The following is an 8,057-nucleotide window of genomic DNA, read 5'->3' as shown; positions in this document are numbered from 1 at the left end:
CCCTTGTTCTTGGTAAATACATACTGAAGGGCACAAAGTCTGCAAATTACTGTGAAATGGTTCAAATATTCCTATGAAACCTTCTATAAGTCAATGGTGTAAAATGAAGAAGCAATTGCCATTAATTTATATGGGGAAAATTTTTTACTGTTCTCAGACTCAAACATAACCTACCAAATCATAGCAAATAATACATGAAATCTAAAATAATACAGACATAGTAAAAGCCGGAATGATGTGATAACACAGCCTATATAAAGTAGAAATGATGTATGTACAGTGTAGTTCCACTCACCAGTGCATGCTGCCTCTATAACAGCTCACTGCAAAACCCACAAACACTAATGCAATTTTCACTTTTCAGCCATTTTCCGAAAAGCAAAACCCCTCAGGGGAAGAGAGAGACAGAGAGGAAGGTGCGGCAGAGGGGTGGAGAAGCAGATGGGCGCTTCTCCTGTGTGCCCTGGCTAGGAAACAAACCCGGGACTTCCACATACCAGGCCGGCACTCTACCACTGAGCAAAATGGCCAGGGCTAAATAAAATCGTTTTTTAAGATTGATTTTTAGAGAGAGGAGAGAGATAAAGGTGAGGAGTTTGGAGGGCAGGAGTTGGAAGCATCAACTCGGAGTAGTTGCTTCTCTTATGTGCCTTGGCCAGGCAAGCCTTGCTTTTCAAACCTGCAACCTCAGCATTCCCAGTAGATGCTTTATCCACTGCGCCACCACAGGTCAGGCCACATGATCTTTTTAATCATTATATACATAACATGTTCATCATAAACACTTCAACCAAGATAGAACAGGACAAAGAGAAAAATAAACAGTACCCCAGAAACTCTAGCACCTAGAGATAATCTCTGTCAACATATGCAGCTCTCTTTTCCAAAGTTACCTTTCACACCTCAGCCCACACACATACTTTTGCTCTACCTGCAATTCAGTTACATACAGGGTTGAGCAAAAGTAGGTTTATAGTTGTGAGTACATGAAACAGAGTTTATTCTTATATTATTATTTATTATGTATTACTTGCGTTACAACTGTAAACCTACTTTTGCCCCACCCTATATGTCGAGAGCCAGATTCTTTCACACACAGCTAATTTAATCTTTACAACCACAAAGGAAATGGGCATCATTACCTCCCTGCCCAGCACAAAGATGAGAAACCAAAGCTCCAGCCCAGTTCATACAACTACTCAAATGTGGGTTGTCCTTCCATCTTTCTCATCCTCTGTCTACAAGGACCATATCAAATGGCACTCCTTCAGGAGGCTTTCCTACAGCACTGCAGCTAGGGTGAATCACTTTCCTCTGGGCCCCCATAGCAAGTTGAAAGCCCCCACAGTCATCGGTCTGTGGGTTTTTCACAGTCAGAGTTAATAGTGTTCTTGGCAGCTTCCTCCTGAACCTGGGAGACCCTCCAGTATAATACTATATCCATCTTGGCAGCATCCTCTGGAACCAGGCCTGTCATAGGTGCTTAGGTTTCCTCATTTGAACTGGGTTCAGGTCAGAGTCATTGGATGTTTACTTAAAATGAGTCTTCATCTGAGAAGGCTAAGATGTTCCCAATTAAGCCTGACGTGATTCCTGTGCTGATTCCAGCTAGGATCTATCAGGTCAGTCTGGGATTATCTTGGGGTGATCCCCAGGCTCCCTTTTCCAGTTTACTTCCCGAGAGTTTCCTGGCCCTCTGACACAGACCTCCCAAAGAAAAGAGGAAGGTGAGCGGTAGAACATCTCAGGTGATCTTTCCTTTCCTCATCCAGCTGTTGAATCAGGGGTTTCAGAACTGGAAGGGAATGCTTAGCAGAAACTCAATGGCTTCCTAGGGCCAGAGAGATAATGGCAGGTCATGGGGGCCAGTGGGGCTTGTGGAGAACTTGAAAATAGATGTCCTGCTTGAAGATGTTCAAATTCTAAGCTAGGAAATCACAAACGCAGTGGATGTCCCAGGTTTAATTTCTGGTCAGTACACACAGGAGAGGTGACCATCTGCTTCTTCCTGATCCCTGTCCTCTCTCTTTCTCTCTCTTTCCCACCCACAGCTAGGGCTCCATTGGTTCAAGAATATCATCTCCAGGCACTGAGGATGGCTTCGTGGAGCCTCTGCCTCAGACACTAAAAATAGCTCCTTTGCTAGTGTGGCCCCAGATGGGCAGAGCATCGGCCCCAGACAGGTGTTGCCGGGTGGATTCCAGTTGGGGTGTATGTGGAAGTCTGTCTCTCTATCTTTCCTCCTCTCACTTGGAAAAGAAGAAAGAAGAAAAAAAAACCCAGAAATCACAAACCTAGCCCTGACAGTACCCTTTAGCAATCCAGATTCTTTGTTTCTCCTGAATCTAGATTCTATCTCAGGCCCTGGCCGGTTGGCTCAGCGGTAGAGCGTCGGCCTAGCGTGCGGAGGACCCGGGTTCGATTCCCGGCCAGGGCACACAGGAGAAGCGCCCATTTGCTTCTCCACCCCTCCGCCGCGCCTTCCTCTCTGTCTCTCTCTTCCCCTCCCGCAGCCAAGGCTCCATTGGAGCAAAGATGGCCCCGGGTGCTGGGGATGGCTCTGTGGCCTCTGCCTCAGGCGCTAGAGTGGCTCTGGTCGCAACATGGCAACACCCAGGATGGGCAGAGCATCGCCCCATGGTGGGCGTGCCGGGTGGATCTCGGTCGGGTGCATGCAGGAGTCTGTCTGACTGTCTCTCCCTGTTTCCAGCTTCAGAAAAATGCAAAAAAAAACAAATAGATTCTATCTCAAATCCCCTCAAAATAGAGACTGAAGTTTGAAAAGAAGAAAGGGAGGGGGCTACCCATGGGTGCACAGTGAGTCAGAAGAGTTCAGAACCATCAGTGTGTTACCCAGCAACCCATTTGTCATTTTCGTTCCTTCTCTTTCTCCAATTTTCTCTCTTTTAAGTTCTCACAGGAAAGCTCATCTAGTTGCCTGGCCCTAGAAGTGGAATCATAGTCTTTGAAAGACGGATAAAACCATCTTAGGCCTTTCCTCTTTTCAACAGATGAAGAACTGCAGCCCAGAGAGGTCAAATAACCTGCCCAAAGTACACAAAAATTTAGACAATAGGTAGTAGAAGCCAGATCTCTTGACTTCTTTTCAACACACGCACACACACACACACACACATCACTCTGTGACTGTGAGGTCGGAATAAGGGACAGTGGAATGTTCCAGACCTTTCCCTCTCTGTTGTGCAGTGCATTTTATTTTGTTGTCTTTTTTAATATTTTAAAGAGAAAAGCAGGCCACCTCTGATTAGTTCAGTTTGCTTTAACTGAGTATTTAAAATTCCATTCTGGTGCCTGAAAACAAACTTAATTGCCAAGTGTAAATTGTATAAATAATATTTACACTGGTTTCCTGAAGAGCTACCAAGGCTGCAGACTTGCCATTTAGTCACATCAAAAATAAATGCCTTAAGTATGCCAGACAATGAGGAATGTGGGAGAAATCCCTAAGATCCAAATGAGTGCTGCCCGTGGGCTCTTGGAGAAAGATGTGTGGGCCTGACCTCTGACAATGAAAGGGAGCCAGCCCCACCGCCCAGGGGTCATGTCCTGGTGGGAGGGGGTCTCTACATTCTTTTTTTTCTTTTACTTTTTTTTTTTCAGAGTCAGAGAGAGGGATAGACAGGGACGGAGAGATGAGAAGCATCAATCATTAGTTTTTCGTTGCGTGTTGCAACACCTTAGTTGTTGATTGCTTTCTCATACGTGTTTTGACCGCAGGCCTTCAGCAGACCGAGTAACCCTTGCTCAAGCCAGCAACCTTGGGCTCAAGCTGGTGAGCTTTTGCTCAAACCAGATGAGCTTATGCTCAAGCTGGTGACCTCGGGGTCTCAAACCTGGGTCTTCCGCATCCCAGTCTGATGCTCTATCCACTGCGCCACCGCCTGGTCAGGCTCTTTTCTTTTTTTCTTTTTTTAAACTTTGATAAACAACCATAATTAAAACAATTAATTAGGCCCTTGCCGGTTGGCTCCGTGGTCAAGCGTCTGTCTGGCGTGTGGAAGTCCAGGGTTCGATTCCCGGCCAAGGCTCACAGGAGAGGCGCCCATCTGCTTCTCCACTCTTCATCCTCTCATTTCTCTCTATCTCTCTCTCTCTCTCTCTTCCCCTCCTGCAGTCAAGGCTTCATTGGAGCAAAGTTGGCCAGAGCACTGAGGATGGCTCCATGGCCTCCCCTTGGGTGCTAGAATGGCTCCGGTTTCATCCAAGCATCATCCCCTGGTGCGCATGCCAGGTGGATCCTGGTTGGGCACATGCGGGAGTCTGTCTCTCTACCTCCCTACTTCTCATTTCAGAAAAATACATACATACATATATACATACATACATACATACATACATAAAATAATTAATGAATGACAAACAGTTACCAAGCATTTACTCTGTTCCAGCTCCAGAGCATCCAGTGATGAATGAGAAAGAAAAGAACAATGTCTGCTGAGGAGCTTAAATTCCCAACTAACATTTGTGAAGGGTTTCCTAGTACCAGACGCTTTGGGTAGATTATTTTCTCATATTAAGTATCTTGTTCCAAAATGTCAATAATCTTTTTAAAAGGAGAACTGATGGTAATTTTAAAACACTAGCACAGCCTGACCTGTGGTGGTGCAGTGGATAAAGTGTCGACCTAGAACCCTGAGGTTGCTGGTTCAAAACCCTGGGCTTGCCTGGTCAAGGCACATATGGGAGTTGATGCTTCCTGCTCCTCCCCACTACTCGCTCTCTCACTCTCTCTTCTCGCTAAAATGAATAATTAAAATCCAAAAAAAAAAAGTTAAAAAAATATTTTATGGATTACTGAATTGGTGGAAGGATGACTACATGATAAAGCAAATACAACAAAATGTTAACAATACCGGTATTAGCATAATCTAGGGCATACGAATATACAGTTCTCTCAACTTTTGGCACACTTGAACATTTTTACAATAATACATGGGGGACACATGTGACTATGTTTTTTTTTGTTTGTTGTTGTTGTTTTTTTAAAATATGTTGAAGACTTTATTCATTTTAGAGAGGAGAGAGAGAAAGAAGGGGGGAGGAGCAGGAAGCATCAACTCCCATATGTGCCTTGACCAGGAAAGCCCAGGGTATTGAACCGGCAACCACAACATTCCAGGCCATGCTTTATTCGCTGCACCACCACAGGTCAGGCCGTGATCATGTTTTGTTTTGTTTTTGGTATTTTTCTGCAGTTGGAAACAGGGAGGCAGTCAGACAGACTCCCGCATGCACCCGACCAGGATCCACCGGGCACGCCAACCAGGGGGCGATGCTCTGCCCATCTGGGGCGTCGCTCTGTTGCAACCAGAGCCATTCTAGCGCCTGAGGCAGAGGCCACAGAGCCATCCTCAGCACCCGGGCCAACTTTGCTCCAATGGAGCCTTGGCTGCGGGAGAGGAAGAAAGAGACAGAGAGGAAGGAGAGGGGGAGGGGTGGAGAAGCAGATGGGCACTTCTGCTGTGTGCCCTGGCTGGGAATCGAACCCGGGACTCCTGCACACCAGGCCGACGCTCTACCACTGAGCCAACCAGCCAGGGCTGTGACCATGTTTTATTGACTGCATTTCATCCACTGTATTATAGGATGACTTAACTCAGCCTCTAGGCTCTAGCTCCTCTCTTCTCTGTTTTTAAGTCATCTTTGAGAATCTGAATACTATAGACAGTTTCCCAGAATAATGTATTTTTTATTTATTTTCTAATTAACCACACATTTATTAGTGCTTTGCATGCTTAATCCTCCCAATGACCCTATCAGGAAAGCACTCTTACTATCCCCAACCTAAGCCTAAAATTGTGTATACATCCTTAGGGTCCTTCCCTATAACCCAAAGTAAGATCCTTTGTTAAAGGACTGGAACCTAGGACTTTGCTGTAGCTGTGGGGACATGGAGTTTCTCTGCAATCCCAGGACCCAGCGTGGAACTGAATGTTGAGCGAGTAAAGAAACACTGCACATGGTTGCAGCTTAGGTTGCCACGTGCTCAGGCCCTGCCCAGGACACAACAAGGCCTTTCTGGGGCTGGGCTGTGGCAGACCTAAGTCTGGAGCAGGAGGTACTCACTGAAGAAAGGATAAATGAATGACATGTACCTGTCAGTCTCTCAAAGGTCAGAGCATGAGTGTCTGGCTCCCATTCTCCAGCAACTCACTCATGTGATAGACCTGCGTGATACATTCAGATTTAAGATGTCCACGTCACAGTGCAGTGGTCAGACCTTTCAGGTGGACAGGCGTGGGACTGAATTCTGTCTTGCAGCCTCTTTTTTAGCTGTGTGATCTCGACCAAGTCACTTCCTACTTTGTATCTGTTTCTTCACCTGAAAACATACAAAAACAACCCCTACCTTACGGTGCTTGGGGGTGGGTAAAGAAGCAACATGTGCAGCCTGATCTGTGGTGGCACAGTGGATAAAGCATTGACCTGGAACACTGAGGTTGCTGGTTCGAAATCCTGGCCTTGCCCGGTCAAGGCACATATGAGAAGCAACTGTAAGTTGATGATGCTTCCCACTCCTCTCACCCGTCTTTCTCTCTCTCTTCTCTCTCTAAAACCAAGAAGTAAAATATTTTAAGAAAATAAGTAAATAAGTAAAAAGAATCAACATGTGCAAAGTGCTTGGCTTATGGTAAATAAAAAGTGGTGGTTGCCTGACCTGTAGCAGCACAGTGGATAGAGTGTTGACCAGGAGTGCTGAGGTTCTGGTTCGAAACCCAGTCAAGGCACTTATGACAAGGAACAAGCAAACAATGAGCAACTAAAGTGAAGCAACTATGAGTCAATACTTCTCACCATCCCTCCCAAATCAATAAAATAAAATCTTTTTATTTATTTATTTTTTTACAGAGACAGTGAGTCAGAGAAAAGGACAAATAGGGACAGACAGACAGGAACAGAGAGAGATGAGAAGCATCAATCATTAGTTTTTTGTTGCGCATTGCGACCTTAGTTGTTCATTGATTGCTTTCTCATATGTGCCTTGACCGCGGGCCTTCAGCAAACCGAGTAACCCCTTCCTGGAGCCAGCGACCTTGGGTTCAAGCTGGTGGGATTTTGCTCAAACCAGATGAGCCCGCGCTCAAGCTGGCGACCTCGGGGTCTCGAACCTGGGTCCTCCACATCCCAGTCCAACGCTCTATCCACTGCGCTACCGCCTGGTCAGGCAATAAAATAAAATCTTTAAAAAAAAAGAAGTGGTGCTGTTACTGCTATTTTACCTTTAATGTGGGGATGTGGAACACTGCTGCCCAAGGACATTGGGGCATTGGGGTTTCCCTGAAAACAACCTGCTGGTGCTAGCCTTGAGGATTTTCTCTCCGAAGCACCACCACCTCTGGATGGGGTTTTATAAAGGCCCACTTACTGTCTCAGGTAGTTGGCACCAAATTGAAGAGACAAGGGGCTGGTGTTCAGCTAAATTCCCTCTTGAATGATGATAAGTCCTCATTTAAAGATATGTGTTATTCCACTGGCCCTGGGATAGTGGAATGACCACACCATTCACCAGCTAATTCATTTACAGTAAAACGCAGTCATCTAACTAAGCTCCACATCTTTATCCATAAAATGGGAGTGTAATAAAGTTGTCAAGTGTTTCACTGTAAAGTGCACAGTGGGTATGGAAATGAACATTTATTCATCCCCTGCACGAGCCGAGCACTGTACTGAGTTCTTTACAGGTATAATTTCACTGTTATCCTTGAAACAAACTTTATGTTGATTAGGTATTCTTATCCTTACTTTACAAATGAGGAAACTGATGCTGTGAGATTGCCGGGGCTCACACAGCTCATAAGAGGCAGAGCTGGGACTCCAATAGATCTTGGTATTTCTTTTTTTAATATTTTATTTATTCATTATAGAGAGGTGAGAGAGAGAGAGAGAAAGGGGGAGGAGCAGGAAGCATCAACTTCCATATGTGCCTTGACCAGGCAAGCCCAAGGTTTCGAACCGGCGACCTCAGTGTTCCAGGTCGATGCTTTATCCCACTGCGTCACCACAGGTAGGCAAGCCCAGGGTTTTGAACCGGCAAC

This window comes from Saccopteryx bilineata, chromosome 1 (genome assembly GCF_036850765.1).
Source record: "Saccopteryx bilineata isolate mSacBil1 chromosome 1, mSacBil1_pri_phased_curated, whole genome shotgun sequence".
Classification (NCBI taxonomy): domain Eukaryota; kingdom Metazoa; phylum Chordata; class Mammalia; order Chiroptera; family Emballonuridae; genus Saccopteryx; species Saccopteryx bilineata.
This window is presented reverse-complemented; position numbering follows the sequence as displayed.